General features: G+C 35.7%; 1 pseudogene; it reads right to left on the reverse strand.

The window, feature by feature from the left end:
- LOC130216419 (gastrula zinc finger protein XlCGF7.1-like) overlaps window positions 1–13,102 on the reverse strand; it is a 62,712-nt pseudogene that overhangs the window by 26,663 nt on the left and 22,947 nt on the right.

The following is a 13,102-nucleotide window of genomic DNA, read 5'->3' on the forward strand; positions in this document are numbered from 1 at the left end:
TATACATATATATATATATACAGTATATATATATACAGTATATATATATACAGTATATATATATTTATTTATTTTCCCCCAACTTCTGTTTAACGAAGATATTTTTTTTAAACACATTTCTAAATATAATAGTTTTATAACTTATTTCTTATAACTGATTTATTTTATCTTTGCCATGATGACAGTAAATAATATTTGACTAGATATTTTTCAAGACACTTCTATACAGCTTAAAGTGACATTTAAAGGCTTAACTAGGTTAATTATGTTAACTAGGCAGGTTAGGGTAATTAGGCAAGTTATTGTATAATGATGGTTTGGTCTGTAGACTTTCAGAAAAATATATAGCTTAAAGGGGCTTATAATTTTGATCTTAAAATTATTATTATTTTTTTTTATTTATTTAAAAACTGCTTTTATTCTAGCCAAAATAAAACAAATAAGACTTTCTCCAGAAGAAAAAAATATTATCAGACATACTGTGAAAATGTCCCTGCTCAGTTAAAGATAATTTGGTATATATTTAAAAAAGAAGAAAAAATTTGAAGAGGGGGCTAATAATTCTGACTGTATGTATATATATATATATATATATATATATATATATATATATATATACAGTATATATACTAGCAACGCCCCTGCAGTGTGTTGTATTTGAAAAGATTCATGGGAAGCTGTCACGATTCAGTGCTATGCTATTTACATGAGCGCAGAGACAGCGATAATGTAAACTTTAAAAAAGTACCACACATACTCCAAACTTGAACTTGTTATTCAAAATGAAATGAAGAAAAGAACTGAAGAATGTCTGGTCTCAGTTCCTTAAATAGCTAAAACAGGCTGAGATAATAATGAACTAAACTACATAAGAAATGCAAATGCAAGTTCATAACTGTTAAAGAACTGTTGTGTGTCCAGATATAAAACATAATGAATGTGAAGAAATATTTTTATAAATACTTCAGAATGTTTCTTATTACTGTTTTGCATCTGAGCTGACGGATCAAACGGATGCGCTTCATGCACTGTGACACATTACTGTACCTGCTCTAGATGTGATGCGCTGTGGTCTTTGCTTAGATGTGGTACGGTTGACTACTAAAGGAGATACGAGATGCAGAACATGACCTGGAAACTCTGTTTGTGGGTAAAAAGCTCACGACCTGTCATGACAGAAGTAAATATGTCAAGCATTAAGTTAAAACAACATACTTCACAGAATTATCACCTTAAAGTCATTCAGATGAACTTTTGGCTGAAACTGACTCTAAAATCTGTCAGAATGACTGTCTGTCATCTTGAACAGGAACACGATCGCACGCTGAGGAAGCTGCAAAGAAACGTGACGGAGCAGAAGCAAGACGAGAGAAAATAGTTGACGGAAACTCATACGAGTTGCTCACAGGAAATAAAGCTCAGCATTGAGAATGGCTGACAATGACCTTGAGTTCTCATAAGTGACAACAAAGAGTCAACTGAGATGAATACCTAATATTGAAGCTTTAAATATAGAAAACTCTTGTGGTAAATTTTAACAATTCATAATATCACTTGTAGTAAAACTAACATGAACATGAATGGTGTTCAACAAACAACGTTTACTGTGCTTTTTCTGCCCAAAAACAGCTTTAAACAAAAACGGTGCTGAGCATAAGTCCCAGATACACCCTTTTCTTGAAGAGGTTCTTTACAGGAAGTGTGGCCAACCAAAAACCAAGTGTCAGAAAATCACTAGATAGTGTGAAATAGCGATGACGGAAATGAAATCGCATTAACTATTAAAGGGATAGTTCACCCAAAAATGAAACTAAACTTACCTAACCTCTATGAATTTATAAGTTTATTTATTTTGCTGAACACACAAGAAAATATTCTGAAGAATGCTCTTTGTCTTTGCTCAAATGGGTCAATCAGTCCCTACAAAGCATTTAAACATATATCTTCTTAACTCTGCGAAATTTGATTAAATGTGGGATCCAGTCTTTTTTTTCCGAAACACCATAAAGACTAATAGTGTCGTTTAATTTCTGAAGATTTGTAAGTTTTTTTTTCTCTCTTCATCCATTGCTGTGTCTTTTTGTAGGTCATATATGTTTTGTATGTCGCTATTTTCTCTTGTTTCCTGCCTTATTTTACATTTTGCTCAGATTTTTGTTTCATGATGGGTTTGTCTGTCTGTTCTTTGTTTTTCTGTCTGCAAAAATTATAATAAAAAAAAAAATCAACATCTTCTTTGTGTTCAACAGAAGAAAGAATCTCAAATAGATTTTAAACAAATGACAGGTGAGTAAATAATGGCAGAATTTTGTGTTTGTGTGAACTACTCCTTTAGTCATCTTGGGTACTTTGGATATTAGAACCTATTTAATAATAATAATTCCTTACATTTATATAGCAGTTTTCCGGACATTCATAGAGCTTTTACACATTGTGGGGAATCTCCTCATCTTTAAACAACATATTTTTTTAATAACATTAGAACACTTGCCTTGTCTTTTCAAAGTAGGACACGATGGATTTGTGGTTTAGACCAGCGGTTCCCAACAGGGGGGAGTCGCGGCCCACAAGGGGGCCTCAGCGAGCTTTGTGGGGGGGTCGCGTCATATTTATAAAAAAATCTTAGCAGTGGGCAATTAGAATGATCATGTTGCATTAGTTCATTTTATCCCCCAGCTTAGTGGTCCTCAACCACCGGTCCGTGGATCAATTGGTACCAAGCTGCACAAGAAATCATTAATTATTTCCGTTTTATTTATTATCTGAGTCTGACAGATCTTTTATTTTGAAAAGTCTTTTATTTTGAATAATTTGCATATTCTCTCACCTATGTCTCGGTCACTTGAGCACCAAAATTTAACCCACAAGCAGCAAAATGAGTAGAAACAGACGTCTTTAGAAAGTTTCTTTGCTAAGGAAAAAGGCCAAGTGAAGGACCTGCGAACCGCCAAGTAGTAGATCCGCAACCCACTTGTCAACAAATCAGGTGAATCAACTATGGCTGTGCAAGAAGATCAACTGATGGAGATTGCAAATGACGGCGGCATATCATGTATTTCTAGAGTTTGCACAAGTTTGTTGTTTCCAATGGAGGTGCGTGGTTTGCGTGCACAAGCAACGCTTGCACCAATGAACCCCGGGCCGCGATGCAAGCGCACCGTGAGTCACGTGACAAGAATTGAGCGATCAGCTTCAGCTTGTTTGGAATATTCATATTTCGGTAAGACTAATTTTCAATTTTCTCAGACAAACACAGAACACTCAACCACTGCAGTGATCTGACTTTTCTCCATAAATAAAACTTGTATCAGGGCGACAGCAATGTTTTGTCAGTTTGTGATCCTCTGAGAAAACGGGTTGATGGTCGCATATGAAACATCCCTGCCCCCCCTCCCCTGCAGTAAAATTGTCAAGCGACCAAAAATGGACAAATTTGTAATCCGTCCTCCACAAAAAAGACAGTCTCACTGATTCGCCTCGCAGAGATCCTCACACTAATTGATAGAGCATAACAAATAACATGCAAGTATTAAATTGTAATAGCCTATATTATTTTTTCCCTTATACACCAATGTGAATACTGATATTTTTGCTATTGAATTTTAAATAGGGCCAGTTTAAAAGCCAAAGGCTTACGTTTTTCAGTTACAAATGGCCTACTAATGTTTTGCTTTTATATCTTACATTACATTAATCTTACATTACATTCATTCATATCCTTTTCGGCTTAGTCCCTTTATTAATCCGGGGTCATCATAGCGGAATGAACCGCCAACTTATCCAGCACATGTTTTATGCAGTGAATGCCCTTCCAGCTGCAACCCATCTCTGAGAAACATTAGGCTATTATTTGTGCATAAACATATCTAGATATAGGAATAAACATACCGTTTGTTTGAAAACAACATTTTTTGTAATCATTACTGCAAAACTTATGAGCGATAATATCATTAAATGTGGAGGGGGGCCTTACAATATTTTCTGGGGGAAAAGGGGGTCTCAGGCAAAAAAAAGGTAGGGAACCACTGGTTTAGGCGATGTGCAAATGATACAAAAATGTAACTTTTCATTCCGTCCCTACTAAAAATAAAACATCTTAAACCATTCTAAGCTGGACGGCTGGTTTAAGATGGTCGACCTGCCTGGTTTTAGAGGGATTTGGCCATTTCAAGGCTGGTTTTGGCCATTTTAGTCTGGTCAAGCTGGTTTTAGCTGGTCATTCCAGCAAGCTGGAAATGGCCAAACTCCCTTTTAAACCAGGCTAGTTAACTAGCAGAAACCAGCTTGGGTTGGTTTAAGCATTTTTTTTCAGAAGGTGTTGTATTTGATAGACTTAATCTAGACTACAGATCCACAAGCGTGAGGTAAAACTCTTTCAACTCAAATGATTTCACTTGGATTATTGCCTTTATTAAGGGTTGCATTGGGTATTATCAGCCATGGAAGGGTAAAGTTGTCATGATCACCAGCGATCCAGCCTGTGCAGATTGCTGGTAAACACACAGTTTGCTAATGAACAACAAATCCGCTGTTACATGGACTACAGATCCAGTCATGCACCACACACACTTACACCGGTTCCTGATTCTGACTGATTGCAAACATACAGCCGGAGGATTATCAAAGACTAATTACATGGACTATTTATGCAGCGCACACACACACATCAGCGCTGAGTCTTGTTATACTGATTGTGAACATTACGATGCATTTTCCTTGCCTTCTGTGTTTAACCCTTGCTTTGTTTTGCTTGTTTGTTTACGTTGTATGCTTCCTGCCTGTACTGACCTATCGCCTGTGTATTTGGTTATGACTCTGGATTTGCCTGCATTCATCTCTTTGCTCCTGATTGTGACCATTGCTTGCCTGACCACTCAATAAACCTGCATTTGGATCCGCACTTCCTGTCAGCATCCCGTTCACATTAATGTGAGCACATTAACCAAAATAGGCTATATTTTATCATCTTTAGCTATCACCACTTAACGATCACTTTTATAACTGTACTCTGACAAGATCATGACAGGAAGAAGTTAAGAAGGTATGGAGAAGCGGCAAACCACAAGCTGAACAGGTAATCTTGCATAAAATCTCTGGGCTATGTCACATTGCACATCTTCATCCTGTTTGTGTCAATGTATTTCTTTTAATGCCCATATAGTTACTGCAAGGTAGGCCTACATAAAAAAAAGGTTAGTAAAAGTTTACTGTTGATCTCGCTCAGTATGATGATAATGATGATGATGATAAGACCCATGAGAAGAGAAGGGGCAGGGCTAATGAGAAGTTTTCCTCCATTTTCAGCTAAAAATTAATGACTGAACACCAAGAAGTGCATTTTGAGTTCTGTATTTCGTAATCTTATCTAATTTTAACAAAGTCTCAGGAACAGACAGATCACTAGCTATTTTTATCAAAGCCTTTGCACGTACATTCTAGACCAGGCATGGGCAAACTTGATCCTCGAGGGCCGGTGTCCCTGCAGAGTTTTGCTCCAACACTAATCAAACACACCTTAACACCCTAATTAGTGTCTTTAAGATCACTAGAAAGCTACAAGCAGGTGTGTTTGATTAGGGTTGGAGCAAAACTACGCAGGGACACCGGCCCTCCAGGATCGCGTTTGCCCATCCCTGTTCTAGACTAACAGGCTTTATTTTGCAAAACTGTTGATACTTGGTAAACGATACTTGGCTAATGTGGATTTTTGTAGGACTCATTGCAGTATTAGCCTAATTTGTTAAAGGTTTTTGGATCAACAAACATACTCCAGGCTAAATGTTTTTATATATGGAAATGAAGAGATTCAAGAATATGATTCGTAAATCTTTTTTCGTCAGTCTGTGGGTTTGGTTCTCAAGTGGTGAGTTTATTCAGTTGTTTATTTATTACAGTTGAAGTCAGAATTATTAGCCCCCCTGCTTATTTTTTCCCCAATTTATGTTTAACAGAGAGATTTTTTTCAACACATTTCTAAACATAATAGCTTTAATAACTCATCTCTAATAACTGATTTATTTTATCTTTGTCATGATGACAGTAAATAATATTTGACTAGATATTTTTAAAGACACTTCTATACAGCTTAAAATGATATTTAAAGGCTTAACTAGGTTAATTAGGTTAACTAGGCAGGTTAGGGTAATTAGGCAAGTTATTGTATAGCGATGGTTTGTTCTGTAGACTATAGGGGGAAAATATAGCTTAAAGGGGATAATAGTTTTGACCTTAAAATGGTTTTAAAAAAAATTAAAACTGCTTTTATACTAGCCAAAAAAAATGAACAATACTTTCTCCAGAAGAAAAAATATTATCAGAGACAAGGAAAATTTCCGCGCTCTGTTAAATATCGTTTGGGAAATATTTGAAAAAGCAAAAAAAATTCAACTGCATATATGTCATATTTGATTGACTTCAAGTTATCTGTGTTATCTTTTCAGACATAAATACACCAGGCCTCTACAGGAAATGACCGTTTTAAACATAATTGAAAATAATAGAATAAGCAGAATTATTATATTATTATATTTATTGTAAATGTTTGATACGTTTGGCTTATTTTAACCTATTTTAGTACATTAATCAGGTTTCAAGAATACAAATTATGCAGTTTAATGCAATATTTTTAGTTGGTATTTTTAAATTGACATGACTAGAAAAGGTAACCCAATCCAACTAAAACATTTGTTTAGGGAAGCAACAGTTTTTTTTTTTTTTTTACAGTGTGGAACCTTGAAGCTCGTCATCTGTAAACCTGTCTAAATAATAGACACCTGCTTTAACAATAGCACCTGTATAAATAATGAACAACCAACAGCAGCTGAGCGAATGAAAGGAAGGTATTAAAGTTATATTCCCAAACATACAAAAACAATGTTTGGCCGTTTACTTTAGTGGATTGGGCCATATGATATTCACTCTTGCCAAAAGTATTAATACATATTTTTAAATGTTTCTTCATTTCAGATACATTTGTTTACACAGATGAAGTGAAGTCCGTGAGGGAGCGCGAATCTATCACTCTAAGCACAGATAAAATGTTAAGTGGACAGATAGATGAGATAATGTGGGTGCATAAAATCAATAATTTAGACACTATTACAGCTGAATTCAAGGGGAAGAACATCTACATATATCCTAATGTGGTATTTGAAGACAGACTGCAGATGGACTATCACACTGGATCCCTGATCATCAAAAACATCAGAACTGAACACTCTGGACTTTATAAACTGATTCGCAACAACAGGGCAGTCTCAATCAAGACTTTTACAGTTACTGTGTGTGGTGGGTACGATCAAGAGATAAATTCACCCAAAATAAAAATTCTGTCATCATTCACTTGTTCAAAGCCTATTTGAGGAAGATAAACACAAAAGAAGATATTTTGAAAATATGGGTCCCAGCAACCAGCATTTTTAAAAATATCTTCTTTTTTTGTCTCATAAAGAATGTCATAAAAGGTTTAAAGGGCACATAGGTTACCCCTTTTTTCATATTTAATATAAGTATTTTGTGTCCCCAGAATGTGTCTGTAAAGTTTCAGCTCAAAACACCCATCAGATTATTTATTATAGCTGTTTGAGGTGTCTATATTATAGCTGGAAAAAAGTTTTTGCTGTTTTTTTGTACTGGCCCTTTAAGGCTAGTCCTCCCCGCCCACCGTTCCCACGTGCCTGTCAGCAATCGCCGCCCTGGGCTGCCTCAGCAAGCAGATCTCACGTAACGTGTGTGAGAAATACTACAGTAAGAACTTTAACAATCAGTATTTGATGCATTTTTGTGGATTTGCAACAATGAGTCACACACAATGTCATTACAAAGTTCACGCACACACACAGCGAGGACACAAACACATAGCGCACACACATACACACACACACATAGCTCAGACACACAGACACACACAGAGAGAGAGAGAGAGAGAGAGAGAGAGAGAGAGAGAGAGAGAGAGAGAGAGAGAGAGAGAGTGCGTTTAGCTTTGCACTCGTTTTGCACGCATATATGACATGATACTGGTAATATCCACTGCTGTATGGATATCTGTTATGTTAATGTACAAAATAAACCCGATTTAACGTCCACAAATCGAGATTGAAGCGTCTTCCTTTATAATTGTTCTGACACGCAGCTGTGCTGATTAAGTGAATCTGAAGTGAATCGCTGTAATTCATTACACACATGCTCTGTTTTAAAACATTTTAAACTTGTGAAACTCACTCTTGATCACATTTGATGATGATTGATGATCCTAGCGAACTGAACACGCCTTTTATTCCCGGCTGCTTTGTGCTCGTCCTGTCTTGATTATATGATTATACACGTGACTACCGGACATGTTAATGCGCGCAGCTGTCAATCAATATTGATGGGCGGGGGGACCGCTCTCCTACGTGAAGTTGCGGTCGATCTGAAAACAGCTCCAATTGGTCCACCGTTTTTATGTTGCTAAATTTGAAAAAAAAAAAAAAAAAGGACTGGGTGTGTTTATTTCACCCCAATATGACAGTTTATACACTATACTTACACACATTTCTGTCCAAATAGCTTGAAAAGTAGATTTTTCACCATAGGTGCCCTTTAAAACCACTTGAGGGAAAGTTGAATGATGATTTTGGTGAACAATCCCTTTTAGAGTACCTTTATAAATGTTTCAACGGTTTGTTTTTTTGTAATTGAACTTTTTTATTTTATTTTAACTTTTGAACTTTTATACCCCACACAACATGAAATTCACAATACAAATAATTTAAACAAAAGTTTTGATTTTGTTAAAATGATGATGAACTCAAATTTAAATGATGAGTTGTTTCTTATTTAAGTGCAACATTGTAATTTTACATTTTCCCAATATTTCTAGCTCATCTTCCTTTTCCTGTCATAACCAGTAACTGTTCAAACTGTTCACCATCCTCATCAGACTCCAATTGTTGAATGTTGTGTTCAGTGATGAATGTGAGCACTGTGAGTCTCTCCTGGTACAAAGGAAACAGTGTATTGTCCAGCATCAGTGTGTCTGATCTCAGCATCAGTCTCTCTCTACTTCTGGAGGTGGAATATCAGGATATAAACACCTACAGCTGTGTGGTCAACAACACCATCACAAACCACACCACACATCTGAACATCAGTCATATCTGTCAGAGATACGAAGGTATATTTATGTAATTAGTGGTCGGATATTTGCTCACACAGCATAAATATTCAGTGGGAGTAGCAGTTTGCGTTGTGATACCGTTGGTCCTGTCTGTGTTGGTTGCAGGAATGCAATTCTTTTAATGGAGGAAATGGAAACAGTTGAGAAACGAGGGCAAGTATTAACTTATTCATTAAGTTTGTTAAGTTATATCAATATTTCTGGGCCAAAATTATATCTGTTTTAAAAAACGTGCTGGAATTCTGGCTTAATAACCACAATTTCTTTTCACTACAATGTTTTGAAATTTGAACATTATGACTATTATTGTTGAAACAGGTCGGGCTTGTGAGGAAGTCGAAACAACATTTTGCACAGACAGGGTAAGTGAATCTGCACTTTTACCTCAGATGCCCAAAATAAATATGGATGCACTTACAGGATGACTCAATATGGTTGCTATCTTTTCCTGATATTGATGTCTGTATTTTTGAAGCAGCTAGATGATTACAATCAATTTAAAGGGCTCTGTCTAGCCTAATGTCTGCTTGTTCTTTTTATGTTTTGGTTTCAACTCCATCAATAAACCTTTTTTTAGTTATACATCAAATAAGCTATTTTTGTGACACGTTTCTGTCTCTAACAGAAATCATTGCTGGATGTGGACACGAAGACTACAGTAAACTATCAAATTCAATAGACAGCAGTACTGTAAAGGCTGATCTCAAAAGTGCCTGTAGAGTTTGTTGTTATTAAGATTATATATGACCCTGGAGCACAATGCCTTATTTCTTATGTTGCATCGTTATGGGTCAAACTAATATATTTATTCTTTATGCCAAAAATGATTAGAACATTATGTAAAGATCATGTTGCCTGAAGATTTTTTTGACATGATCCCACTATAAATGTATCAAAAGATAATTTTTGATTAATATGCATTGTTGAGAATTTGAATGTGATTGTATCAGTATTTTTAACCCTCGGACTCTAGATATTGCCACCCGAACAAACCATACACCAATGAAAATGTGACGTTTCATGCAATGTATAAAATAATATTATATAATTTACAAAAATGAACACTTATGACTAGTTTTGTGGTTCGGGTCGCATATTATATTTTAATATTGGCAAGTAACTGTAGACTATTAGTGGGTTGCACGATTGCCTCACAGCAAGAAGGTTGCTGGTTCGAGCCTCGGCTGGGTTAGTTGGCATTTCTGTGTGGAGTTTACATGTTCTCCTCGCATTTACTAGGGTTTCCTCCGGGTGCTCCGGTTTCCCCCACAAGTCCAAAGACATGTGGTACAGGTGAATTGGGTAGGCTAAAATGTCCAAAGTGTATGTGTGTGAATGTGTGTATATTGATGTTTCCCAATGATGGGTTGCGGCTGGAAGGGTAAAGCATGTGCGTTTCACTGTGGCAACCCCATATAAATAAAGGGACTAAGCCGAAAAGAAAATGAATGAATGAATGAATGAATGAATGAATGAATGAATGAATGAAAGGTACAAAGACCTCAAAAGATTAGCACTAATGTCTTTTTTTAAACAAATGTTGAAATCTTTGGTCAATACTGAGAGCTGCTAAGCTAATGAAGGAACAATATTAACATTTTATTCAATAAAACATCAAAATACAAGGATGTTTATGCTTTATATGGAAATTATTGAAGTTGTTTTTAATGTGATTATATAAGTGTGTATAGAACTGTTTTATCAGTTATCTTAAAACATTTACACCAATGTCTTATTTTATGTCTAATAAAATCTTTGTTCAAACTCGTATTGTATACACTATATATATATAAACACCACATGAGGGGGCAACAGACATAATAATTTACATTTTAAATATGGCGTAACACTTAAAACACCATAAACCAATTGTTTTGATAGTTTTTCCATGACTAACAATTCTACAGTGGTCAGAAATGTCCAACTATTGCATATTTTCATAGAAAAACAATTAAAAGCTATTTTAATTTCCACCCTTCTGCAGCAAAGGTAAAGGTGTTGTTGTGACTTCTTCATATTCATTGGAAGAAATAAACCACCTGATTCATTTTTCAAGACAGACCATCAAACATCTAATGCATCTTGCCCTCTAAAACCATAATCAAGAGATAACAGCTTTAAATCAAATCTCCATTTTAGGATAATTATATTACCAAAAAGACAAATAAACTAAATCTAATCAAGTTTTGATAAGTTTACAGGGAGTAATATAACATTCCTGTAGTCCATTAGTCCGTTACACCATTCAAGCACTTGACAAAGGCTAAAGTAGAATCAAATAACTTTAAAACAATCAAATATAACAATGTGAAAAATATATCAATTAATTTAGACACAAAACTAGCATTAAATACTATATGTTACTGTACAGAATAGCAGCTGATCTAAATGTTTATTCAAGTTTCCATTATCACAGCTTGACACATTTTTGTGGGTCCGATTTAAAATTTACATTTTTTTAGGCCTAGGAGGAAATCGTGTTTTATTTAAACCATGGGGAAAAAATCATTTGATGACTTTAATATACATAATATTTATATTTTATTAGCATAAAACATAATAAATGTATAAATAGTACTTTTATAAACACTTCAGAATGTTTCTTTGTACTGGTTTGCACCCGAGCCAACCTGCACGAGGTCTATTTTTAAAATGCACAGATCAAACGCTAGCCGCTTCATGCACTGTGACACATTACTGTACCTGCTCCAGATGAGATGCGCTGTGGTGTTTGATGGTTAGATGTGGCACGGTTGACTATTAATGGAGATACGAGATGCAGAACTCGAGCTGGAAACACTGTTTGTGGGTGAAAAGCTGCAAACAATCACATGACCTGTAACAACAAATGTAAATAGGTCACAGCATTAAGTGAAAACAACATCCTTCATCACAGAAATCTATCAGTTTGAACACAACAAGTCATTTAGATGAAATTTACCAGAAACCGACTCTAGAATCTGTAAAAATGATTGGCTGTTATCTTGAACAGGAACACACACACACACACACACATGCTGAGGAAGTTGCAAAGAAACGTGATGGCACAGAAGCAAGACGAGAGAAAATAGTTTGAAGCTCATATGAGTCACTCAGAGGAAATAAAGCTCAAAAAAGCATAGAGAATGGCTAAAAATGACCTTAAGTTCCCAGAGTGAGAACAAAGAGTCAATTGAGATGAAGGCCTAATGATTAAGCCTTGAATATAGATGACTCTTTTGGTAAAGTTCAACAATTCACTGTCATTTGTAATTGATGATATTTAACAAACATAATTTTAGTTAACTTTTCCCCCAAAAAGAGCATTAAACAGGAATGGCACCGAGCAAAATCCCAGAACCAAGCACAATTTTAATGAGGGGTTTCTGTACAGGAAATGTGGCCAACCAAAACCAGTTTCAGAAAAATCGGGTCTGGCTGCAGACTCGGTGCAGATGCAATCTGAGAGCTGCATGCAATGCTTTTAAATGGGCTCACATAACCCCACCCCTTACCCTACCCGTCACTGTGACATCACTAGCTCCATTGAGTGCATTGTTTTGTTTTCTTTTTAAACTACCCAGGTTTTGCAGGTTGCAATGTCCCAAATTTTGGTTACCAATCTTAAGCCAATTGTAATGGATTGTTTTAGTTCAATTTAGAATTTCCCCAACCAGCTCAGAGTCCAAGGGACCAGAGTGAGTACTCCGACTTGGTCCATTGAGTGCATTGTGTCTGACAGATGCAATCGCAGCTTGCTTCATAAAGGCTGCATACAGATACTATTGGAGAAATCACTAGATGGTGACTGTGAACTAGCAACAGAATTGAAATGACTATTAAAAGTAGTTTACACAAAAATGAAAATTACCTCATCATACATCTCTACCTCATGTGGTTTGAAATGTTTAAGAGTTTCTTTCTCATGCTATTTGCTGGGACCCACTGACTTCTATTATAGAAAAA

The sequence above is a fragment of the Danio aesculapii genome, chromosome 22 (assembly GCF_903798145.1).
Source record: "Danio aesculapii chromosome 22, fDanAes4.1, whole genome shotgun sequence".
In the NCBI taxonomy this organism is placed as follows: Eukaryota; Metazoa; Chordata; class Actinopteri; order Cypriniformes; family Danionidae; genus Danio; species Danio aesculapii.